Source organism: Ailuropoda melanoleuca, chromosome 7 (assembly GCF_002007445.2).
Source record: "Ailuropoda melanoleuca isolate Jingjing chromosome 7, ASM200744v2, whole genome shotgun sequence".
Classification (NCBI taxonomy): domain Eukaryota; kingdom Metazoa; phylum Chordata; class Mammalia; order Carnivora; family Ursidae; genus Ailuropoda; species Ailuropoda melanoleuca.
In genome coordinates this window covers 97,336,710-97,362,346 of record NC_048224.1, presented here as the reverse complement: position 1 = coordinate 97,362,346, position 25,637 = coordinate 97,336,710, and the positions used below count along the sequence as shown (strand labels likewise).

At 33.9% G+C, this 25,637-nt stretch overlaps 1 pseudogene; it reads right to left on the bottom strand.

The window, feature by feature from the left end:
• The window catches only part of LOC117802943, an 85,104-nt pseudogene extending 60,124 nt beyond the window's left edge, over positions 1-24,980 (bottom strand).
• Positions 24,981-25,637: the final 657 nt, after the last annotated feature.

The window sequence follows — 25,637 nt, the reverse complement described above, 5'->3', positions numbered from 1 at the left end:
CTCCGCTGGGAGCCTGCTTCTTCCTCTCTCACTCCCCCTGCTTGTGTTCCCTCTCTCGCTGGCTGTCTATCTCTGTTAAATAAATAAATAAAAAATCTTTAAAAAAATATTGAAAATAATTTTTTAAAAAAGCTTGAGTCCTTATTCACAGAAATGATTACAAGTGAAGATGCAAATGAAAATTACTTTGTGTATCTTTTGAAAACACTTAAAATTACATAGCTAAACATAAAAGAAAAATGATGGATGAAAGAATGTGTGACAAGGAAGGGAACAGTAAAGGTACTGGAGATTGATAAAGAAACATAATTGGAAGGTTAAATTGTGCAGACAAAGGACCGTAAGCTTTAAGGATGGATTTCTTACAATTTAGAAGTATGTGGATCAGATTTCTTAGAAGAATACACATAGTCCTCTGTGGCTTGATCCTTCTTCACCTCTTCAACCTTATCTCCTTCTTACTCTATCCTAAAAGCAACAAGGGTCTGAACGACAATGTGCACCACAAAAACTGCTTGCAATTAGACGGTATTTTCCATGTGCCAGAAACTGGCAAGACTCTTATAAAAGAACATATTTTAGTCAATCCTTAAAAGGAAGGAGAAAAAAAAAAAAAAAACCTCTGGGGTGTACACTATTATTCTCATTTTGTAAATGAGTAAAAACTCAGGTGTTGAAAGTTTAAGTGACTTCATCTAAGTTTTGCAGGCAGTAAATGTCAGAGCTAAGTTCAAGTCCAGCTTCTCTGACACCAAAGTCTGTGGCTTCTGGGACTCTCTGAGTATGTGGAACTATTTACAGTTCCCTGAACAAGCCCCATTATTTCATTCCTTGCACAAACTTTCATTCTGCCTGTAATGTTCCTTCTTATTGTTCCCCTGGTAGACTCTAAGACTTTCATCCTGCAAGACCAAATCTCTTGTGTGTTCTCCTCTGTTAAGCTTTTCCTTACACAACCAAGCAGAATTGATGACACTCTCCTTTTTACTCCCCGTGGTCCTGGTCCAAACCGCTAATCTGCCTTTACCCCACTATAGTGCAATCATTTATACAAACATCTGACTGGAACACAACAAGCATACAACATATGCAGTCAAAAGAATGAAGGGGTGAATGAACAAACACCTTGCAACCATAAAATATCATGCTACTGTGACTGGAAACGTGACATTACCACAGAACTCAATAAAAATTTGCTAATTTTAATTTAACTATAAGGTTTTAGGCCAGACAATAATTACTTCACAAAAGTAATCTCAGAAAAGGTTCACAGAGGGATTTATTCACATTAGTAGGGAGTTAACCTATTAGCACAATTTTCTGTGTCTGTGTTTTATTACAAATATTCCCTCTGTCACACTGACCTCTTCCCTCCTCTTAACTTACTGTCAATTATTGACTAAGAGNCTTACTGTCAGTTATTGACTAAGAACCATAGATTAAAGACAAGAACATTTTAAAATGGAGGAAATAAAATATAACAACCTCTTTTACATTTATGCATAGTAAAATAGTAGTTTTCAGTTTGAGAAGGACATTTGCCCACGTGGGATTAATGCATGTGTGAACTTGACTAGAAAAATGCATGAGCTGGCCAAAAAGGAGACTTCCCTGGAAAAAAAATCCTAAGGAAAGAAAGCGGTCAGACTTTGATACATGACACTTACTCCAATTACAATGTTCAATATTCAGAAAAGAGGGTCAATTATGATAACAGAACACTAGGACTCAGATTGATCCCAATAGATGCCTTGTTGTCTTATACGTGAGTGCTAGAGAGAGTGAGGGTGGTATTATTTATTTCCTTCCACATGCTTGTGTTTAGTTTTCTTTTCTTTTTCTCATTTCTTATGTGGAAAATAAGGTTATTAGTTTTGGGGATTTTTTTAAAGATTTTATTTATTTATTTATTTATTTGAGATAGAGAGAGCACAAGCACAAGTGGGGGGAGGTGATGAGAGGGGAGGGGCAGAAGGAGAGAGAGAAGCCGGCTGAGCAATGAGCCCGACCTGGGGCTTTATCCCAGGACCATGGGATCCTGACCTGAGCTGAAGGCAGACACTTAAACTGACGCTTAGCATCCCAGAAGAATTTTTTTTAATATAGGTTTTATAACAATAAATTTCCCTCTGAGCCATGTTTCCCTCAATCCCATAAATTATGATATATATTGTGCTTTTGTTTTCATTTATCTCAAGGTATTTCCTAATTTCCCTGGTGATTGCCTTTTTGACCCTTTGGTTATGTAAGAGTGTGTTAATTTCCACAAATTTCTGAATTTACCTAATTTCATTTTACTATTGATTTCTAATTTTATTTCATTATAGTTGTACAACACACTTTATATAATTTCATTCCCTTTAAATTTAATGAGACTTCTTGTATGGCCTAAGTTGGTAATAGTCAATTGAGAACTTACCTAAATGAAAATCAAGTTTTTTTAAAAAAAAGATTCTGTTTCAAAATTTAAAGCAACATAGCAATATTATTTATAACACTATAAAGTACTATTGCTGCCTTTGAAAATCTTGAATGCATTTACACTTTAAAAAGAAATTATGACTTAAATCTGTAAGTCCTTTCTAAATTTTACATTCATATATATCATCCTGTTCTTAATAATTAAGGTTGCCTATATTTTCCCTGAAATACTCTCACTTCATCTGGAGCAGGCAGCAAACATTAATTTATTCATTGTTTTTAAAAAATAATAAGGGATTACCTCCCAATTTCCTCTGCATGACATTAAAATTTTTCAAAGAGTAATAGTGGGACCCCCCTGAGGACTTCCTGGAGAACTCAAGCCAGCTTTGGGCATACTCCGTCTGAAGGAAGAAGGTCCCACAGATTCCAGTGCCGGCTTGAATTTTTAAATGTTACTTGCAAGCTCCTTGTATGTGTAGCTTGTACAAAGCTGTACAGCTAACACAAATGTGCAGGTTAAATATAACCAAAGCCATAAAACCAAAAAAAAAAAAAAAAAAAAAAAAAAAAAAAAAGAAGAAGAAGAAAAAGAAGAAGATTAATAGCAAGGAAAATGGGAGAACAGTATAGAATGCTCTATGATCTAGTGATAGGATAAACTATATGTGTAGCTCCCTCCACCTATAAACGTCTCCCTTACCCCCATAGATAGCAGTGCTCTGCTTAGCATTTAATGTCTATCCAGTGACTGTTAATTTGATTTTTTTCACAAAGTTTGTATCATACTGAAACCAACAGTGGGATATCTAGAATAGCAGAGGTTTTCCTGTAAAAAGATGGGAACTGTCTCATGTTGGACACTTCCCACCAGGAACCATTCAAGAATTTGGTACTCTAGTCAAATGCCACAATTTGAAACAAACTATAACAATGTTTAAGCTTTGCCCAAAGAGAAGGAAAAAGACCACTAGCCATAAGCAACAGGTGACTAGCAAAAATCAGGAGGATAAAAATAACTAAAATAAAAAACAATCAAAAAGCAAGATGGTATCTATTTTAGAACAGAAAGACTAGCAACAGCTACACAGCACAAATTCAGTAACTCTTGTAGAAAAGATAATGAGTACAGGGGATTGAATTCCTACAAAGCAAGCTGTGCCTGATGAGACATAGTTTATTCTAGCATATATTAGTAGTTTTTATTAATACATTATTTTATGTACAGTGCTAGCAATTATAAAATACATTCTTAGGTCATGCATTTCCAAACTTATTGTAGCTTGCTGATTATTCATATACTATACTTCTATTTGGTTATTACTAAGATATTTCATTCTTTTTTTCCATTTCTAACCATTTTCCTCCATTCTAAAAATCCTTTGACTATCTTTGTGTTCAATCANCATATACTATACTTCTATTTGGTTATTACTAAGATATTTCATTCTTTTTTTCCATTTCTAACCATTTTCCTCCATTCTAAAAATCCTTTGATTATCTTTGCGTTCAATCGTGGTGCTAAAATCTACTTCATCTTTCCTCTCAATTTACTTGCTTATTCTTCACTGATTCTCCAAATTCTTATACCTGATTCAGCAATTTTTATACTTCATACTATTATCAATTTTTTTCTAGATAAGTAAATACTCAAAAACACATTATACTCTTTAAGGAAATAAACACTGAGAAGCATAAATTTTATTTATAAATGCTTTTATCCTCCATATTAACATTAAAAGAGATGGCACATATGTAACATGATGGGATACACATATACCAATCACAGTTTCAAAAAGGTTAATGAATATTCAAAATGTATACAAGTGTTATAACAACTATCCATTAGTTTTGTCAACATTTATTTTTTTTAAAAAAGCATGGTGTTTACCTACTCATTAGTATTCTATGATCACTGGCTAAAGTATTGACATACTCGGCTAAAGTTTAAAAAGAAAGATAAGATTCTGCGCTTTAATGGGGAGATAAAGGTTGGACTATAAGTAAAACCTTAAAGCAAATACATGGGGCTAGAAACAACTTCGCTGATAAAGTGACAGAAGGGCAATATGGTAAGTTTAGGGTATGGTATTATATAAGCATAAAGGAAGAGTTTTTAAAAGCAGACAACTAGCGTAATTAGTATTTAAAGTCAATATCAGTTGTTATTTTGTCACTGAAGATTTTTCTATTGGGGAGATATAGGTTTACAATAGACACTCAAGAATAAATGCAAGGGTTTTTACTGCTATGTATCAGAAGGATAAATCCTGTAAGACGNGTCAATATCAGTTGTTATTTTGTCACTGAAGATTTTTCTATTGGGGAGATATAGGTTTACAATAGACACTCAGAAGAATAAATGCAAGGGTTTTTACTGCTATGTATCAGAAGGATAAATCCTGTAAGACGTGAACTGGGTTAACCACACCCACAATGTTTTCCCATGCAAATTCTTAAAGGAGTGAAGGGTAGAAGTAACCCGATTTGGCTACTTTGTAGTATGTATATCAATCTTAGCTGCTTATTGGAATCATGGGATGCTTGATTTCCGCCTCCACAGATTCTGATACAACTGGCCTAGAGCACAGACTGGAATTTTTTAAGTTCCCCTCTTCGTTTTCATGCAGCCATGGTTGAGAACCACTGCTTTATTGGAAAGGAGAGACAGAGAAACACACACATTCTCTCACACACACACACATACATACAGATTTATATGATTTTCTCAGCCCCTTATCCCTTCTGGCAATGAACATACCAAAGTCCTTTTTATTTCTGCTCTAGGAAAGATTATCTGAGGTTCTCTTCACTCTGATAAACTAGCAAAAATCAGGGGCGCCTGGGTGGCACAGCGGTTAAGCATCTGCCTTCAGCTCAGGGCTNTTATTTCTGCTCTGAAAGATTATCTGAGGTTCTCTTCACTCTGATAAACTAGCAAAAATCAGGGGCGCCTGGGTGGCACAGCGGTTAAGCGTCTGCCTTCAGCTCAGGGCTTGATCCCGGTGTTCTGGGATCGAGCCCCACATCAGGCTCCTCCGCTGTAAGCCTGCCTCTTCCTCTCCCACTCCCCCTGCTTGTGTTCCCTCTCTCGCTGGCTGTCTCTATCTCTGTCAAATAAATAAATAAAATCTTTAAAAAAAAAAAAAACTAGCAAAAATCAAGTGGGAAAGCAAGGGAGAGTATGAGACAGAAAAATAAAGGGAAAGAGACAAATTGTCACTGTCTTGCGGTGTGTATTTCTGTGTATTCTATTATTTTCAACACTCTATGGTTTAACAGGATAAGAATCAGAATACTGAAAGGTTCCACAAGCTGTGAATATGTTGTGTTTGCTTTCTTTTAAATATTTATACATTTCTTCCTCAAATGTGATCTCATAAAGTTTACGTATCCTTTTCCTGTCACTAATCTACATTTTGTCAACTTGTATACGTTTTCAAAATCCAAAATGTTCTCAGCCATGTACTTTTCAAAACTACTTTGGGCTACCTGTTGTGAGTTAACTACTTTGCCCCCCCCCCCATCAATAAATAGCACATTCTTTCCTTCAGGTCTTTAATATGCAAAGTGGAGAAAAAAGAGTTTCTTCTGCCTTGCGATTCTTAGCTATGGAATCCTCTCACTTTAGCTAAATATTTAATTCTACCTTCTAGGCTCATATTTTTAGTACAGCAATCATAAAGGCCACCCATTATAATTCACTTCCTATAATTGAATGTTTCAATTTAAGTCTCTCTAATCTCTAAACTTTCAAAGAAAGAAACAGAGTTTTACTAGAAAAGAATTCATCAGTATCAAAAGATATCAATTCAGCCAGCAGTCTCCGTGGAGCTTTGAAATTACAGAAGCCAGTTCATGACTATTTTCTTACCTCTTAAATGTGTCTTCTTCAAATGCTGGCTACGATCTCTTTTCTCTGATTTCAGGCTGACTGTCCTAATTAAATTATAAGTGGCTGGGTCTTTCCCCAGAGTATCCTTTGATTAGCAATTACACTTGTGTTTTTTCTCAATTGTCAAAATTAATTTGTTGACTGGAGTTTTCCCAAAAAAATACTTCAATGAGTCCCAGTTACAGGTCTTACAGTCGATAATAATAGTTGTTTTCAAAGATATAAAGTATAGATATTTGCGGATCTTTAACTACTTTCTTCCAACCTTCAACTCTCAGTTTTCAAATCACTTTTATATCCGGTCTCTGTTGAAATTAGTTAGTGAAAAGTTTAAGGAATCAGACAACAGGCAGTCTCATATTTGAATACTGAATCTTGCCTCCTAAATAGCTGTTATATCTTTGGAAAGTTACACAACTTCTTCGAAAGTCATGGTAACTTCCTCAATCTTACTTTACAGTCACTGATAAAATCTTAAGGAAAATACTCAGGTTAAAGCATTTTGTAAGCTACAAAATACTATATAAATAGTATGTATTTTATTATTAACTTTGTCATTGGCACAGATCTTTCCTTCAAGACTAACAGGTAGTTATAACATTCTACAATTTGAGAAGTGTTTTGGAAAAACTGCTCCGACCCCATCTCCCCTTCAAAAACAACTTTTCCTCATTAACTTGAACTCATGGTCAAAAATCCCACCATCAGAGGCCATTACCTGATTAAAATATGTATATCTTTAGATGACATATATTCAGTGATAGTGCTGTTTTGAGGTTAAATACATGGGTACCAGGCCAATAATGCCTGGATTTAAATCCCAGCTCTATAATTTATTAGCTTTATGGCCTTGAGCAAATTTGTTAATTCCCTGCATTTTAATTTCTTTATGTCCAAAATGGGAATAATTATTGTATGTACCTCATAGGGTTGCTATAACCATTAAATGAATTAATGCACATTAACTGTTTAGAGCAGAGCCTGGCACATAGCAGAAATTAAATAAATGTTATAACTAACTTCATTATTGTTGTTATCATTTTTAGTTCACCCATCTTCCTTACATTAGCTCTTGCTTTTCTCCTAACTGCTGCCCACATAATTTATCCTGTTCTCCCCCTTATTATTATATTCAAACGTCATTATTTCCCGGAGACCTTCCCTGACTTTTCACCTCCCTCCCCCTGGAGTAAATACAAGAGACAAGTAGAATGAAAGAGGAGAGATGGATGGGCAACCAAAGAAAAATTTCTTTTTTATAATTTTACTTAAAAATTGCCCTACATATGGGAAATATAAAATGCCTAAGAAAAGCACAATACATCTCTTTCCTTTGCCTACTCCCAACCAAATGTCACACCAAGAACAGGGAATGAAGGATTATTTTCATCTATGAAATTACTCTCTGTGGCCAGTGGGTTGTATCAAAGCAAAAACTAAACAGATAAGGAATATTTTATTCCAGGTGCTGTGGACTGAATTGTGTCTTATTCCAAATTTATATGTTGAAATTTTAATCCCCAATGTGATGGCATATGGAGATGAGTTCTTTGGGAGGCAATTAGGTTTAAATGAAGTTGTGAGAGTAGGACGTGAATATTAGTGCCCTTAAAAGAAGAAACATCAGAGAGCTTACTTGACCTCTCCCCTCCACCAACCCTCCCTGGCCATGTAAGGACACTAAGAAGGCAACTATCTGCAAACCAGGACAAGACTTCTCATGCAAACCTGACCATGCTAACACCCCAGTCTTAGACTTCCCAATCTCCATACAGTGAAAAATATAGTTCTACTGTGTAAGCCATCCCGTCTCTGGTATTTTCTTATGGTGACATAAGCTGAGTAAGACACATGGCTACCGCAATAGACAAAAGAGGCCACAACTCAGACCAAATTTAATTTCACTAATACACAAGATGAGAAGGATCTTAAGTGCTAGAGTAGCTAGTGGAAAAGTAACTGGAGGATGGTGGGGTGGGAGGGATGTTCATCAAAGGGATGTGTTGATCACACTGAGTTATTCCTGAGTTTGCAAATGGTTTTCTCTGTGATTTGGTCATCTGTGTTTTCTAATTGGCGCCCACTGAAGTTAGACTGGGAGACAGGGGCACTTACCTTCCTTAATGACTACATTTCAAAGGGATGGTTCTCTGGTCCTGGAGAAAGACATTCCTGGGTTGTAAAATGAGCCTGAGTCTTTTAAGAAGATATTTGTGTATATTTAAAATGGCCAGAGAAAGAATTTACCATCCCAAGTTTTCTAAAGTAAATGCTCTAAGAAAAAGGAGGTCAGGAGCCGGTCAAAGTTCAGTCAAGCTGAGGGGAAAGTTAAGGTATTTTTGGTCCGTTGCTATTATCATCCCTCAGTCATCTATCTGCCCCTTTAACTGACCACACAGAAATGAAAATATTGGCCCTATCAAATCAGCTGTGTCATCCTAATATTTATTTTAAATATTTTATTTATTCGGGGGAGAGAGAGAGAGAGCATGGTAGGTGGAGGGGAAGAGGGAGAGGGAGAAGCAGACTCCCTGTGGAGCAGGGAGCCCAATGACTCTGAGATCATAACCTGAGCCAAACAGACACTTAACTGACTGAGCCACCCAGGTGCCCCCGTGTCATCCTAATTTTATTCTCCATCTCAACTTGTCTTATCATATTGGGATTTCACAATTTTAGTTCCATTCCAATTTTGATTCCAGAGTCTTCCTGCACAGAGCAGTTCCCAAGCATAGCAATTAACTGAAATGTAAGATCACTGATTTACAATAACTGAAATGTAAAATCACTGATCTACAATAGTAATATGAAAGTAATAACATAATATGCCTGTGTTTACATGGTTATGTGTAGGTATTTGTGTATAATAAACAATTTACCGTTGGAAAGAAAAAAATGTTCATAAACAGAAATTAACAGTTTTTTGACAGTTTGTCCTACTGATATCTTAACATTTATTACATCAAGTAAGGAAAGTTTCCTTATTTCATGGATCAATTTTTTTCAAGTAGGTTCAAGTTTACTAAACAGATAAGTCTATGGCTCTGATTCTCATTTGAGAAACTGTTTCTCTTTTATGTTCAAATCAAGAACACTACTGCCTTTGTTCATATGTATCAGCTTTTTCAAATAAGCTGGTAACAAATAGAATAAAAATTCATGTCACATACATTTGTAAAAACTAAATCTTTCTTGATTTTTGTCAAATCATACAGAAACTAGTGCATCAAGTTCACAAGCAAACACCAATTGAGGACTAAGGCAGCTTTGAATTTGAATAAAGAAGCTTTTGAAAATCCTAGAAATTAACATGAATCCTATTTATAGGGAAACAACTTTTCACAAGATGACTTTTTTCCTTAAAAGCACATGTATTTACCCCAAAGATACAGACGTAGTGAAGAGAAGGGCCATATGCACCCCAATGTCCATAGCAGCATTGTCCATAATAGCTAAATCGTGGAAGGAACCGAGATGCCCTTCAACAGATGACTGGATTAAGAAGTTGTGGTTCCATATATACAATGGAATATTACTCAGCTATCAGAAAGAACGAGTTCTCAACATTTGCTGCAACATGGATGGCACTGGAGGAGATAATGCTAAGTGAAATAAGTCAAGCAGAGAAAGACAATTATCATATGGTTTCTCTCATCTATGAAACATAAGAACTAGGAAGATCAGTAGGAGAAGAAAGGGATAAAGAAAGAGGGGAATGAAGCATGAGAGACTATGGACTCAGAAACAAACTGAGGGCTTCAGAGGGGAGGGGGGTGAGGAAATGGGATAGGCTGGTGTTGGGTAGTAAGGAGGGCACGTATTGCATGGTGCACCGGGTGTTATACGCAACTAATATCATCGAACTTTACATCAAAAACCAGGGATGTACTGTATGGTGACTAACATAATATAATAAAAAATATTAAAAATAAAAATAAATCACATCTTGAGTTCACGCAAGTGATGTATTGCCAGAAAGTTCTAAATATTACTAATTTTCTTTGCTTGAAAAGGAAAAGGAAGGCATGCTGACTTTAAAATAGTAAATAAGAAGCAATGGTACCAAGGTTAAAATATTGACCTTATAAGCTCCTATTAAATCTATGAATGGAGGAAAGCCTAAATTATTTAAGTACAAGATCTAGTAAAGCAAAGTCAAAACCTCCATAAAAATTTAAAAAGGAAGAAAGTTTAGTGGAAAAAAATGCTGAAACTGAATATCTACAATAATTCTAAAGTGGTAAAGATACAAAATACTTTCATTTTTAAAATGCTGTATAAGGTTATTTAATTTTCTAATTTTTAAAAAGTCCTTTTTCCTCCTCCCTACTTGAGGACATACTGGTGAGGGAACAAGTGTACTGCGGGGCAACATTCATTTGCAATAATCAGAATCTCCAAAGAGAACCTAAGAGGATGAAAAACTCATTAGCAAGTTGTCGTTCATCGTTTTGCTTTTTTTATTCCAATAAAGTGAAAGGGAAGACAAAAGAAATTCACAACTGATGTTCTTTAGTTCAGAGGAAAAGGACATCAAACCTACACCAGAGTGGAAACATTTCTCCCACCTACTGGCTATTACACACCCAAGTTCCCTTCACACCACAACTTATTCTGAACATTGCTCCTCACTCTAGTTACGTGGAAGTGTAGAGTCATCTTAAAGACTATGTGACTGCCTAAATTCTGCTTATTCAAAAACAAGTTTATATTGCTTCTCTTCTTCTTTAAAAACGAGTTGTTTCTTATTTTAAAGAAATGAATATCTATCGTAGATTCAGATTCATGAAAAAGAGAAAATGGAAGCATTCATTATGGTCCTACAGGGTCTACAAGGTACAAGCCAATCTTGTTTCAGTCCAAACACTGGATAACAGAAAGCAAACTGTCTTTAATTCTATTCTGATTGGACTGATGAATGGAAATAAAAAGCAACTGTACTGGAAAAAAAGGGACGGTGGGAAAACAAAAAGATTTAGCAGACAGATATGTTCTCCTTACAAAGCTCTTCTCTACCTGAAAACCTAAACTCTTGATCTTTGGAGAGCTAATCCTAACTAAATTCTACTTCATTTGTCTATAAATGCCTGGAATAAACCCATGAACTTCATCCTTATCTAAATAGGATTACAAAGGAATACTTATTGTCCTCTGGATGAAACAGAAATAGAATGTTATCAGTGTAATTTCACTCTATTAGCTTAAACATGTCAGGAAACATGGTATCTTTCTGTAGTGTGCAAACCTTGCTAATGGCTTGTATTATCTTGTTATCCGGGTTCCACAACAGGTAGTGGATAAATGACAATTGGCACATCCTTAAAGACTGTAGATTAAGGAATAAACACACTAGAAAAAAAATGTATCTCCACTGATTGCTGTCAAAATCCTTAATAAATGTAGTTAAGAAATGGCTTACACAACAAAGCTTCCCTCTGACAATATGGATCATTTGTCAGTTGTTATTGTAAAATGATGATAGAGTTATTGTGTAGCGAAGTACTTAGCACCCAATGGTGTTATTTTACAGCTATTTATACCTTGGCAATCATTGGTGATAAGAATGGGAATTGGGGCTGAAACAGAGACTCTAAACTCCTTCAGGAAAAGGTTATCTTATTCTGAAATATTTTTCACTGACTAGCACATATCCAACAATAAATACTAGAGATCAACAATCCTGTGACAAAATTTCTTATCTAAAAATCTAAGACCTGGACCAACTCCTGCTGGTTTCTTTTCAGGAACAACAAAATAAAAGAAGGCACAGAGTATACTAAGATACTTACTTTTCAAAGCATTTTGTATTCCAAGCAATATTGTATTTGTTTTTCAAATTTTCAAATATTGACATGTGAACATTTAAAACTGTGAATAAAGTAGTTTCTTCTGTAAGTCTGATGGTATCCAAAGTTTGTCCTTTGGTAAGGAAGCCCTCATTTCTTACAAATTTAGAATTTGTAATAGGAAAAATGGATTAGGTTCTTTTATATTACTTTCTTCTTATATTTCTTTAATAATTTTATACATGTATAGTGAAACTTTAATTTTGTAAGTGTAATTCTCGTATCTATAGCATATTTTCCAATATTATGTGATAGCTAACACCTTGATTTTTTCTCTTGAGATAACCTAGTTTTTCAGGTTTGAAATGTACCTCCCAAAACATAACTTAACCACAAGGGTCAAAGGATCAAACATGTAAGTATAACATGCATGGGTACATTCAGACCTTCTTAGGAAAGAGGAAATGCCAGTTCAGGAAATGCCACACAGGACACAAGGCCTTCTATCTCTAAACTGAGTTAAGATATCAATGTTTTAAAGTGGCTTAAGTTAAATGACAGAATCAACCATAATCAACACCTGTGTAAGTATTCGTTTCAACTAAGGATTCCCCTTAACTCATGAAAGATATTTCAATGAACATTCCACATTTCCCCTGATTCAAAAACACTGGAATTACACACACTATAAAGAGACATGGCAGCTATTTCTCAAGGCCTAAAATTATTAAAAAAAAAAAATTCCAGACAGTTTGAAAAATGCCCAAATGAAATAGATTTTAAATTTCAGTATCTAAAAAAATTAATATTTAGCCTCAGGGGAAAAAGCACAAACAAAACAGCTGGCCTGTGATATATAACATGTTACTCAGAGTCAGTACCTACAAACTTCAATAAAAGGTGGAAAACCTTCCAAATCATGTTATAAAATTAGTATAGCTATGATACCCAAACTTGGAAAATATAGCACAAAAAAGAAAATTGTGTAGTAATTTCATTAAAAAATAGAAAAACAAGTGCCTGATAAAATATACAACTCTCATCTGAAAGTTTACTAGGTAGATAACATACCATAACCCAATATAAGAGATTTAAAAATATAGACAGATGCCTCAATAAGAAGAAATCAATTCAAAGACACATGTTATTAACAGTTCAAAAGTTAAAAAAAATACATAATTATATCAATAAATGTTACCAAATAAATACATATTTCCATAAATTGTTAAGGCTTAATATCAATCCTGGTTATTTTTTAAAACCTTAATAGGAAAAAAAAGAGTAAAAAGATCTTTAAAGTTATTATGATATCTACCTGGCCAAAATCTAGTAGCAGTCTTAACAAATAAATATTAAAGTAGTTACAAAATGCAACAAAGCAAGGATGCTATCACCACTATGACTGAAAATACAATAGCCAAAACGATACATAGAAAAGGGAGAGATGTGGGGCGCCTGGGCGGTTCAGTTGGTTAAGCATCCAACTCTTAATTTCAGCTCACCTCATGATCTCAGGGTAGTGAGATCCAGCCCTGCCCTGGGGTCCATTCTGAGTGTGGAGCTTGCTTAAGACTCTCTCTCCCTCTCCTTCTGTCTCTCCCCCAACCCCGATCCCCACACATGCACACTTTCTCTCATTGTCTCAAAAAAAAAAAAGGGGGGGGAGGGAGCTATGTGACAGAAGCTATAATTATCCAAAAAGAAGACAAAACTCTCATTATTTGCACATGATACTATTGTTAACTTAAAAAAAATCCCATAAAATGATTAAATAACTGATGAAACATAATTTTCATTATGTTTAATTTTTTTAAACATAGCAATCATAAACATCGAAGAGTCCATTAGAATGCATTTTAAAAAATCAATCACAAAATAATGAAATATTAACATCTAAAATTATTTGCAGTAACTTTAACAAAAAAATAAAAATTTAATCAGAAACATAAAAGAAAAAAGAATAGAGAAATACTATTTCTGAATAGAAGCACAGATTATTTAAACACTGTAATTCTTGGGGCGCCTGGGTGGCTCAGATGGTTAAGCATCTGCCTTCAGCTCAGGTCATGATCCCAGGGTCCTGGGATAGAGCCCCACATCAGGCTCCCTGCTCAGTGGGGAGTCTGCTCCTCTCCCTCCCTCTGCCTGCTGCTTCCCCTGCTTGTACTCTCTCTGTGTCAAATAAATAAATAAAATCCTTTAAAAAAAAAGACTGTAATTCTTATCAAAATAATTTATAGAGAATTTAAGATGTATTTCACTTAACAAAAACTAAAACTTATGTGGTATACATAGCAGAATGACCAGAATATTTTTGAAACAGAAAACTGTTGTTTGGCTTCTGTATTTCAAATGACTAAAAACTAATTTTAAACCTGAACAAGAAAAAAATACCTGCTACTACTACTATCCAACATTCTATTGTCCCTTCTAGCCAACACAGGAAGATAAGAACAAAAAATGAGAAATCAACATTAGAAATAAAGAGTAAAATATCTCACTGTTTCTATGTGCTGATTGTTTAGCTATAAAATCCAAAAGAATCATCTAGAAAACTGTTATAACTGGTAAGATTGTTTAGTACACTAGTAAGACACAAAATTGAAAGAAAAAGTTTAACGGTTTCCTATACACAAAAGAATAACTGAAAAAATAATATATAATGAGGAAAAAATACACGAGCAAAGAAAACCCACAAATAATGAAAAATAATCTTTTCAAGATAGGGAAAACAGTAACGTTCTTTTTCTGCTAGAAGTAAAATATTTTGTAAAACTCAAGTAAATAAAAAGTATTTTATAAACTAGGAATGGAAAAATAATGAAATGAAATACTGATTTCAGAAATAAATCCGTATTTTAGGAGAATATATTCTATAAAAAGATGAAATTTCAAATCAATGTGAGACTATGTAATTAACAAACAATACTGGATCGTTTGGAAAAAAAAATATAGAGCTCTACTTCATATTATGCACTCAAGGAAATTATAGCCGTATGACAAATTTTAATGCAAAACACTTAGAAAATACTGGAAAAACTATAGAAAAATATTTGTATAATCTTACAGAAGGAAAGACACAAAACCCAGGAATAACACAAAAAATGAGCAGATTTGATAAAACTTTATGATAAAATATACCATAAATAAAATTAAAAGACAAGTAATATTCAAGGACAGTTTGGCAAACTATAGCCCATGGACTGGCCGCCAGTTTGTGTAAATAAAGTTTCATTGGAATACAGCCACACCAAAATCATTTACGAATTATCTATGGTTGCTGTCCTACTACACAGGCAGACTTGAGTACTGTGACCAGGCCCATATAGTCCACAATTCCCAAAATATTTGCTAATCCCTGAGCTAGGAGAAAATATTCATAATGTACCTAACAGACAAAAGATTTTACTCAAAATGACCACCAAAATAAACTGTCCACCACACAAACCTGAGTTTACTAATTATAGCATCAAAGAAAAATACCACTTTGAAAAAGTCTTGGTAGTATCAGAAGCTAGCATGAAGAGAGAATATTACAGGTTTTGAAGTCTGATTTCTAGTGATTAAAGGCAAGTTTTATAATGAACCGACCTGATGGTAATTGAAAAAAATAATACTGATAAAATAACAATCTTATTAAAGTATAATTGGCATAAGATACACATATTTAAAATATACAATTTGATCTTTTGACATATGTATAAACCTATGAAACCATAACCACAATCAAATAGTGAATATATACATTGCCCCCCAAAGATTCCTCATGCCCCTCTCCCAAAAAACACTTCTCCTCAGTCAGCCACAAGAGATGTTACTACATTAGCTTAGATCTGCTTTAATTTGTCTTGGCAACATTTTGTAGTTTGAGAAAGCAGTCTTTTATTATTATCTATTATGTTACCTGTATGTTCTTCATAGACACCACTTATCATATTAAAAGTCCCTTTTACTCCTAATTTGCTCGTAGTTTTTCATCAGGAATAGATGTTGGATTTAATCAAATCTTTTTTTTCTATATCTACTTAGATGACCATATGCTACATAATAATATCTGAAAGAGCAAATCTAATGTGTCAGAGGCTATCCCATTGACCATGATTCTCACAAAGGTGGTAAAATACACATTTCCTATATGTGTCAGTAACCAAGAGTCTATAAAGTTCATAAAACTTAATATGACCAATGTCAGTCCATAGAGTCTAAGACACAGAAATACTACACTATAAATTATTTTCTCCCTCCTTACTTGAATCATTCATTCCTGTTATATTTTTAACATACTGAAGAGAGAGAAGGAAGAGAGAGGGAGAAAAGGAGATCAGTTAGGAGGATAAAAACAATCCAATGAGGGGCGCCTGGGTGGCACAGCGGTTAAGCGTCTGCCTTCGGCTCAGGGCGTGATCCCGGCGTTATNCGAAGAGAGAGAAGGAAGAGAGAGGGAGAAAAGGAGATCAGTTAGGAGGATTAAAACAATCCAATGAAATATAAGCAATGCATGAAAAAATTGAAATATCCAATTAACATATGAAAATATTACAAATAATTACTTGGAGTCTCTAATTTTTTATTATGTTTCATAAATCTATTTGTTCTCATAACAACACTACATTGCTATATTTATTTTAGCTTTTAAATNTGCTGGCTGTCTCTATCTCTGTCGAAAAAATAAAATAAAATCTTTAAAAAAAAAAATCCAATGAAATATAAGCAATGCATAAAAAAATTGAAATATCCAATTAACATATGAAAATATTACAAATAATTACTTGGAGTCTAATTTTTTATTATGTTTCATAAATCTATTTGTTCTCATAACAACACTACATTGCTATATTTATTTTAGCTTTTAAATCATTTTTTAGGATTTTTTATTTGAGAAAGAGAGACAGAGCGAGCGAACACAAGGTGGGAGGGGCACAGGGAGAAGAACAGAGAGAGAGAGAGAACCTTAAGCAAGCTCCATGCCCAGCATGGAGCCCAAAGTGGGGCTCCATTTCACAATCCTGGGATCATGACGAGCCAAAATAGAGTCGACTGCTCGATGGAATAAAAAACCCAAGTACCCCATTAAATTATTTATTTTAATACAAGGTAAAATGAATTCCCTTTCATTATTTTTCCTTTAGAAAAGTTTTGGCTATTTTTCTTACATATTTTTGTAAACAAGATTTAAAATTTTTAAGTAATTATGTCTTTTATATTTTAAAATTCCACAATGTGGATGTACATTCTAAAACATGTTTATTATTTCTTTTAGAGTGGAAACTAAGTATCCATTAGTGGTGGTAAATTAGATATTTAATCCCATTAGTCACTTTCATTCACTAAGAGTTTCTTTCCCTACTTCTGTGTTTTATTTAAGAGTATTGCAACAGTTCAATGATGATAACTCTGGGTACTGATTTTCAGTCTGAGCAGAAGAGGTAAAGCAACCCACTGAATCAGCAAAACAGCAAAGAGCACAACACCCTTGCAACCTAATCACAAGTTCATTTTGGCAAGAAGATTCAGTAAACACTCAATAGCCAGGAGTGCATAAAATAAAATCAAAGTTAATCCCACAAACTATTTCATAACTCACAGATCTAGTATTTCTTAAATATCAAATACATGCAAAATGAAAAGAATTCACATAAAAACTTACATAGAGATAGTCTGAACATCTGAAAGAGATTTGGAAATGTCTGAAGGTAACAGTAGACTTATCTGTCAGTGACTCCCCTCCACACTCTTTCCTTGGAGACCTCCAGGAAAAACCACGTATCAGTCTTACTTATCAATTAAATGGTATATATGTGTATATATATATATATATATATGTGTGTATATATATATCAATTAAATGGTATATATGTGTATATATACAGGTCATAATCTACAGAACCTAAAACATTGTTTTATCATCAAACCATTTCTTCCAACTTGCCTGATATGTTTACACTACTGGGTGACTCTTTTTACATAGGATAATACTATCTTTTTTTTTTTTAACTACTTCTTTTGTTGTCCTTACCTTTCTCAAATCTTTACCTTCTATCAATTCCAAAGCCATAAAATAAATCATGAGCTGCTTTTAATCATAAAATACCTACCATTCAATGAGCATCTAACATATATCAAGTTCTAAACTGCATCCTAAAAAGTAGACATTATCCTCCATTTAAAAGATTAAGATACTGAAACACATGGAAGTTGTTGTCTCCCCCCACCTCCCACACAAAAATCTTTAGCTGGTAAATGGCTTAGCTGGGATTTGGACAAAGGTCTGTCCATCCACAATCCCTGATGTATCCATTTTAACTACACATGGTTTCCAGACTCTTTTTCAAGCATAAAGAAACCAATGACAAAAGTCACTTTCTCTAAATGCTCTTGATATTATCATTCCCCATAAAAGAAATCCAGCTTAGTTTTCAATCATCATTTACCCATAAATTATGCTTTCCCCAAATGGCCCACGCTCTGAAGTGTATTTATGTGAATTTTGTGATCTCCACTATTCACAAGCAAATATATATCAACTAGTTAACAATATGTGTTGATTTACGGCTGAATTCATGTTATTATTCTCAGTCCCTTTAATTCACAACTCTATTATTTATCTCTTTAATGAAAGTTTACTTAAAATATCCTAAAATAAGCCTCAAGGTCATCTATACTAAGCACTCCAAAAATCATTTCGAATTTAGGAATATCGTCCTCATGTAGCTGAAGTTCTTGCATGCATGTATTCAAGTTTACAGAGATGCATCCATCTGTTCACTTGTGTTTATTTGGCCTCCCTCATCCATCAGTATTGCTATGTACATCCTTTGGAATTCTCCATACCACCTGATGCAGTGGCCAAGGAGTGAATGCTTATACTTCACTCACCATCGCTACATGCTCTTAAAAAGGTGAGAATCAAGGCATCATACATGTAAAGGATGGTTAAGCAAAAGCAAAAATATTTTATCTTAATCACCCAGGTAAATGAAGCCAGAAGGTCATATATTAGGATGTAAAGGATATAGGGTCTCAAATACATTGATTGTCTATCTACAATCAAGCCTGATATTTTGTTCACCAAAATCGTACTACACTTGAGGTAGAGTAGTAAGACCACAACACTCAAATTTAAAATAGCAATACCCTACAATACACATAAGACATAATCAAGATTGGCACAGAGTTAAAATATGATTGAGGTGATTAGTTCTTGGGAGGCTTTCAACAAATGCTTTTTGATTGAATAAATGCCTAAAAGATTGTTGCTTTTTAGTTTCAATGCTGTGATTCTGTCTATACAGAAATGGGATGGTATACAGTTGAAGGGAATTTTTTTCCCTGTACATCATCCATACACTATATCTCAAAGTTACACTATCTAAATAATTAGGAAATCCAAACTTCACAATTCAGTCATATATAACCCAATAAAAATCCTAGTGTCATTAAAAAAGTAGCATATTATAAATAATTATTAATGTATGATTTATAAGGAAGATACAATATTCTGGTCTTATTATTAAATGTAAGTAAAGTCACCACAACATCAATGGAGTATGTAATTAAAAGAATTAACTGGCTCTCCTGATTATATGTTAAGCAATAAAAAAATAAAAATATGAACAAGGTCTTGTTCTAAGAAATATTAAAATCCTAGTAACCATGTGGTATTTTGCTCATGCTCTAAGATATCCTCTCAGAACTTTACTTTTCAGCAAAAATTACAATTTCCAAAGACAAAAATCTAATAGCATATTGTTAAATTTGTTTCCTCCCAAAAACATCAAAAAAGGAAAATAAATGAAAATCACTTTAATGTACATAACTGAAAAGTAGCTACTTTTGCAGTTACCCCAAAGCACTATTAATTTCAAACATAAGTTTTATCCCTTTCTGTTGGTAAACCATCAGCATTTTATTTTGTACCTAATTTATTTTCTTTAATGTACTTTTTGAAATTCAGCATAACATCTTTAAAATAGTAATCATTTTTCTTTATGGTGACTAAAGAGCTGCTCAACTGTTGTACTGATTCTTTTGTTTTTCTCCTCAGCAAGCATTAGTGAGCACTGGGCGCCAAAGCTAGGAAAGTGGCTACGAAAGTCATGGTCACCAAAGATCCCATTTATTGAACAAGGATTCTAGATTGCAAGGTATCTTCTGATTGCAAATATTGGCTTGCCTAAATACTTACTATCTTTAGTAAGAGAGTTTTACATCATAATCTGTAAAAATCAAGTAAGAAGACACTTGAAATTCTCTTTACTGGACTTACTAGGTTGGGCAGTTAATTCATCCATTCTCACTATACTGATAAGTCATCTTAACATTTTTCTAAAAAAATAAGGATGATGACTGAGATCCTAAAATGTAACAGCCTAAAAGCCCTGATAATACATTTCCCTCCTTTTGTATTAATTGAGATATAATTGACATATATTTGTTTTAGTTGTACAATATAAGGCTTCAATGTTTATATATAGTAAAATGATCACCATAAGTCTAGTTAACCTCCATCACTGTACAGAGTTTACAAGGTTTTTTTTCTTGTGATGAGAATTTTTAAGATATACCCTCAGCAACTCTCAAATATACAATATAGTATTATTATTAACTATACATTTTCTTTAGACAAGACATGCACCCCAAGTGTGTGGTTGAAATAAGGGGTACATCAAGAACTGCAGGGGAACAACTGGGAAAGCAATGCTTTCAGGATCCAGTTGCTGACCACTGGGGCAATTTCTCATAGCAGTAGACAGATCAGCCTAGGCCAACAACCTTGCACATAGCAAGTGCTTTATTGGAGCACAGACTTCAAGCAGATGAGGAAGTGAAGAGGTAAATGAGAGGAGTAAAATCAGCCCCAGGCAAAAGTATGGGGTAGCTATATTCTTCTTCAGCTCTAGCACTCTCTACCTCATTTGTTTCTCCAAATGTTTTGCCCCAACCTTATTCGTGCCTTAGGCCTTCAGTCCTACAATGTGCATCTGGTTTCCTCAAATATCCCCAGGGCCACTCTCACCTTCATTCCATCTTTCTACCTAGAAATTCAAAGTATATCAAAATTATCCCTTAACACATATCAAAAAATTATCTCCTAACCTCTATCTTGCATTCTTTAATTTTAATTATCTACACATTAAAGCAGTTCCCTAATACATTCACTCTAAAATGCTAATGGTTGGTGTAGGGGGGAATTAAAGATTATTACACTCAGGAACACTAATATTTTTAAAGCTCTCTAGTAATTTAATCAATGTTTTAATGTGAAATTTCAAGAGGCACAGTGTTAAAAATGAGGATGATTTTTTTTTTTGCTATTCCAGAGTCATTGAAATGTTTGCTATTGACACAATTATTTTTCCACCTAACTATCAAGGGCTTATTCTTCTACTGAAAGCAGCTATAATCATAAACCAAATAATTTGGCTGTTGTTTTCAGACACATCGAAATGCAAATGTAAAAATATCTATGCATGTCTCCTATTATCATATTTCTCAATGTGATGGTCAACCCCTAAGTACAAAATCATCCATTAGGGATTTACTGAGGACCCTGCAACTCCTGTAGGGTTATGTTCCCCAGGATCTATTTTTTTAAAGAGGTGATCTAACGTAAAGGAATTTAGAATATTGTGGTGAAGAAAAATGTAAAAGAAAACACCTCACTTAAATGCTGACTTAAGTCACAATAAATATGAATATGTGAGCTTCTGTGGTATAAATAAGGATGAATCGGCACAGATTTTTCCATTGCCTGCCACAGTGTTCTTGATGGCTTATTACTGACCTTGGGAAACTAGAAATTCTGGGGTCATGAGGAAGCCTTCTTCTTCAATGATGAATATTTTTCAATTGGCACAACCATTTATCTCATCCCTGGAAAAAGTATCTACTCTTATTTTCACATGTAGAACAAAATCTAGGAAAATGTGAGCATCAAGACAAAGAATAATATAATGGGTCCCCATTCATTAAATAAGAATCTGAGCCACAGACTTTAATGAATGGGAATGTACTTCTTCACAGTAAAATGCTAACTGATAGGTGTAGTTAAAAAACCATCAATGATTGTCAAAACTAACAGGTAAATTTTCATGAGGAACTGTATATTTACATGGTCTCAAAATGTTTCCAATAAGTTAGAAAGGGAAAATTACTAACTTTGCAGTAAAAAACCTGGCCAACTCCACCTTAATTATGTGATCAAAGTCAACATCACTAATATTGGGACAAACCAACATCATGCACCTCCTCATATAGATTGAAAATAACATATCTTTTCACTAATAATTCTGACAAGAATACATACCTGAATCTAATCATGAGAAGGGATTAAACAAACCTAGTAACAAAATTACTGGTACTTTTCAAAAACATCAAGGTCAATCAAGTAAGCAAAGACAGAATGAGGAACATTCCCGATTTATGAGAACTAAAGGTACGTAAAAATAAATGCAATGCATGATTGAATCCTGGAATATTTTTTTAAAAAAATGCATAAAGAACATTACTGGGACAATTGACAAAGTTTGAGTACAGAATTTGGATTAGATAATAGTACTGTATCATTGTTAAGTTTTTTTTTTAATTTTGATTATTGCACCTTTGTTTTGTAAGAGAATGCCCTTGTTCTCAACAAATACAAACTGAAGTATCTAGGAATAAAGATACTGTGCCTACAACCTAGTCTCACATGGTTCATATAAAACAACCACATAATATTGTGGTTGTTGTGATTTATTGTGATTATTGTATGTATTACATGTAAGACAAAATGTAAACAATTAGTAAATCTGGGTTAAAGGTGTGTGGAAAAAACCCTGATACTATTCTTTCAAGTTATCTGTAAGTTTGAAATTGAATAAAAAAAAATTTTTTTAATTTTCACAAACAAATATCCTGGCCCAGCTGATATAACTTAATTCTATCAAACATTTAGAAAGAATATGGTAAATAAAATAAATAAATAAGAAATACCACCCCAAAAAAAAGAAAGAAAGAAAAGAAATAGCACCAATCTTCCAGAAACTTCTTTCAGAAAATGGAATTTATTTTACTAGGTTAATGTAATCCTGATATTAAAACATGACAGACATTATAAGAAATTTACTGACCCATTCCCCTCATAACCATAGACACATAAGCTCTTAACAAAAGAGAAGAAATTGAATCCATCAATATATAAAAAGGATAATACATCATGAGCAAGTGGATTTTATATTAGGAATGCAAAATTAATTTAACATTCAAAAATCAATGTAATTCACCATGTTAAAATAAATTTTTAAAAAAATATGTTCATTTCATCAGGTGCGGAAAAAGTATTTGACAAGATTTAACACACATTCATGATAGAAAAACTTTTAGCAAGCTATCAGAAGAGAAATTCCCTGATCTGATAAAGGTATCTATAAAAAAAAAAAAGCCCTGTAACTTCATACTTTATGATAAAATACAAATCAATCTCAGTGTAGGCTGAACAAAAACTATGGCAGTATTAAATATCTTAGTAATACTTTGGAGTTCCTAAGTATCTCCCACAAGTTAAAAACGTGACATCTGTTGTACCATTTGATGCTTTTAAAGCCAACAGACAAAAGAAAATTCAAATTCTGGCTCAGTTCACTGCTACCTTTTTCCATGAAGAGCTAAAGAAAACACGTACAAAGAGCATTCAAAAAGGAAAGGAAAGTAGTATTTTATTAATTATAACTGCTTATTAGATTTAGAATTTCAAAACAAAGAATTGTGGTTAAATGAGATGGTATACACCTTTCTCATAAGAAAATTAAACCTAAAAATCTTCAAACCAAACCAGACAATTAGGTCTTCCCAATTATCCATACTCCCTCCATTCCCCACCATCACCCGACTAGGAAACCTCTCTTAAATATATTGATAAAGAGGGTTTGAGAGGGTTTCCAAAGCAGTGATTATCAAATGGGGAATTTCTAGCCCATATTAAAAGACTTTTGAACGGCCATGCAATACTAAAAAGTTATTTAAAAATCCATTTCCAGAGTTTCAACTGTCATATATATATATAATTACTAATTATATATAAATATTATATTTACAATAATATTTAAAATATATATATTTTTTGATGTCTGATCTTGTTACTCTTAGAAAATCTCATTTGACTGGACTCAGACTTAGCGGTAGAAGCTCTCAGAAAGGATAGCGTCTGTTTCTTGACAATCAATTCCTGGTATTTTTCTTTGGTCTCCTTCATTCTCTTGGCCAAAAGTTTAGCATATTCTGCAGCCTCTTCTTTATTTTTCTTAGTACGCTGTCTCTTCAGAGCAATATGCTGACATTTATGTTGGAGGAATAAGACACTGAATCTTGGGTGCTTTGGTTCTAGGTTTCTTACCTGCTTTGTTTAGGGTCTTTCCTACAACATACTGGTGGACATCAGCTTCTTTAGGAGAGACCAAAAAGTCTGTGGATTATACTAGCTCTTTGGGGCCCCAGGCAATGAGGCACAGTAGTATCAGTGAGTCCAGGAATAGCTTTCTTCCCTTCCCCCCCTTTTTTTCCAATGACAAAGTTGAGAATACTGAGATTGGCATTCACAGTATAACCCCAACAGATTTGTGCTTTCTTTCTCCAGTCCTCCTTGGTCTGAGCAGGAATGTCCCTTACTCAACAGCAGGTAGACACAGCCATGGGTCAAGACTCCCTGCTTTATGGGGAAGCCTTGTTTGTCATTGCCACCACTGATTGGGACTAACATAACCCTTCCACTCTTCACTCAGAGAATCAGCAGCAACTTCTGTGGTCATATGCTTTGCATAAAAGGTACAAGGTTAGTGTTCATCGTCCACTTCAATGAGTTTTTGGCAGGCAGTAGTTGGGAGAGAGATGTTCAGCTTCATCCTAAAGCAGCCTACTGTCTCTGAGGTGCCATGAAAAAGAGTTATCTTTTTTTTTTTTTAAAGTAAACTCTACACCCAACACGGGGCTCAAACTCATGACCCCGAGATTAAGCGTTCCATACTCTACCTACTGAGCCAGCCATATGCCCCAAGTAAATGGTTCTTTCATATTTTTTTCAAACATTTGATCAGCCTAAAATGTATTGTGCTGGTTCCTCTTTCCCAATGGCTTTCTTCCAACTTTACAATAGAAAGACATTCAGCTCATTCATCCAGAAACTTGCTATGGTGAACTACCAATGTGGGACAATTCCAAAAAAGGGTGCTGAGAAATTAGAGTAATATTAATGGAAACAGATCCATTTCCAAGATAGGTAGCTACTGATTATTTGCTTAAAACAAAATAGAAAAAAAAATGGCCTAAAACTATCAACTGGTAAATCATTAAAAATAATTTTTGCGAAGTTCACTCTGTGATCCTTAGCAGATAAAGGAGTCCAAAGTAACTTTTTTATTCACATCCATTTTTTTTATGTAGTGCTTTCAACACTTACATTAATAAAAAAGAAAAACAGAATGGAACTGATTGAACTATCAGCTAACAATATATTATTATTCATCTAGGGATATATAAATTAATTGAAATAGTCAAATTTA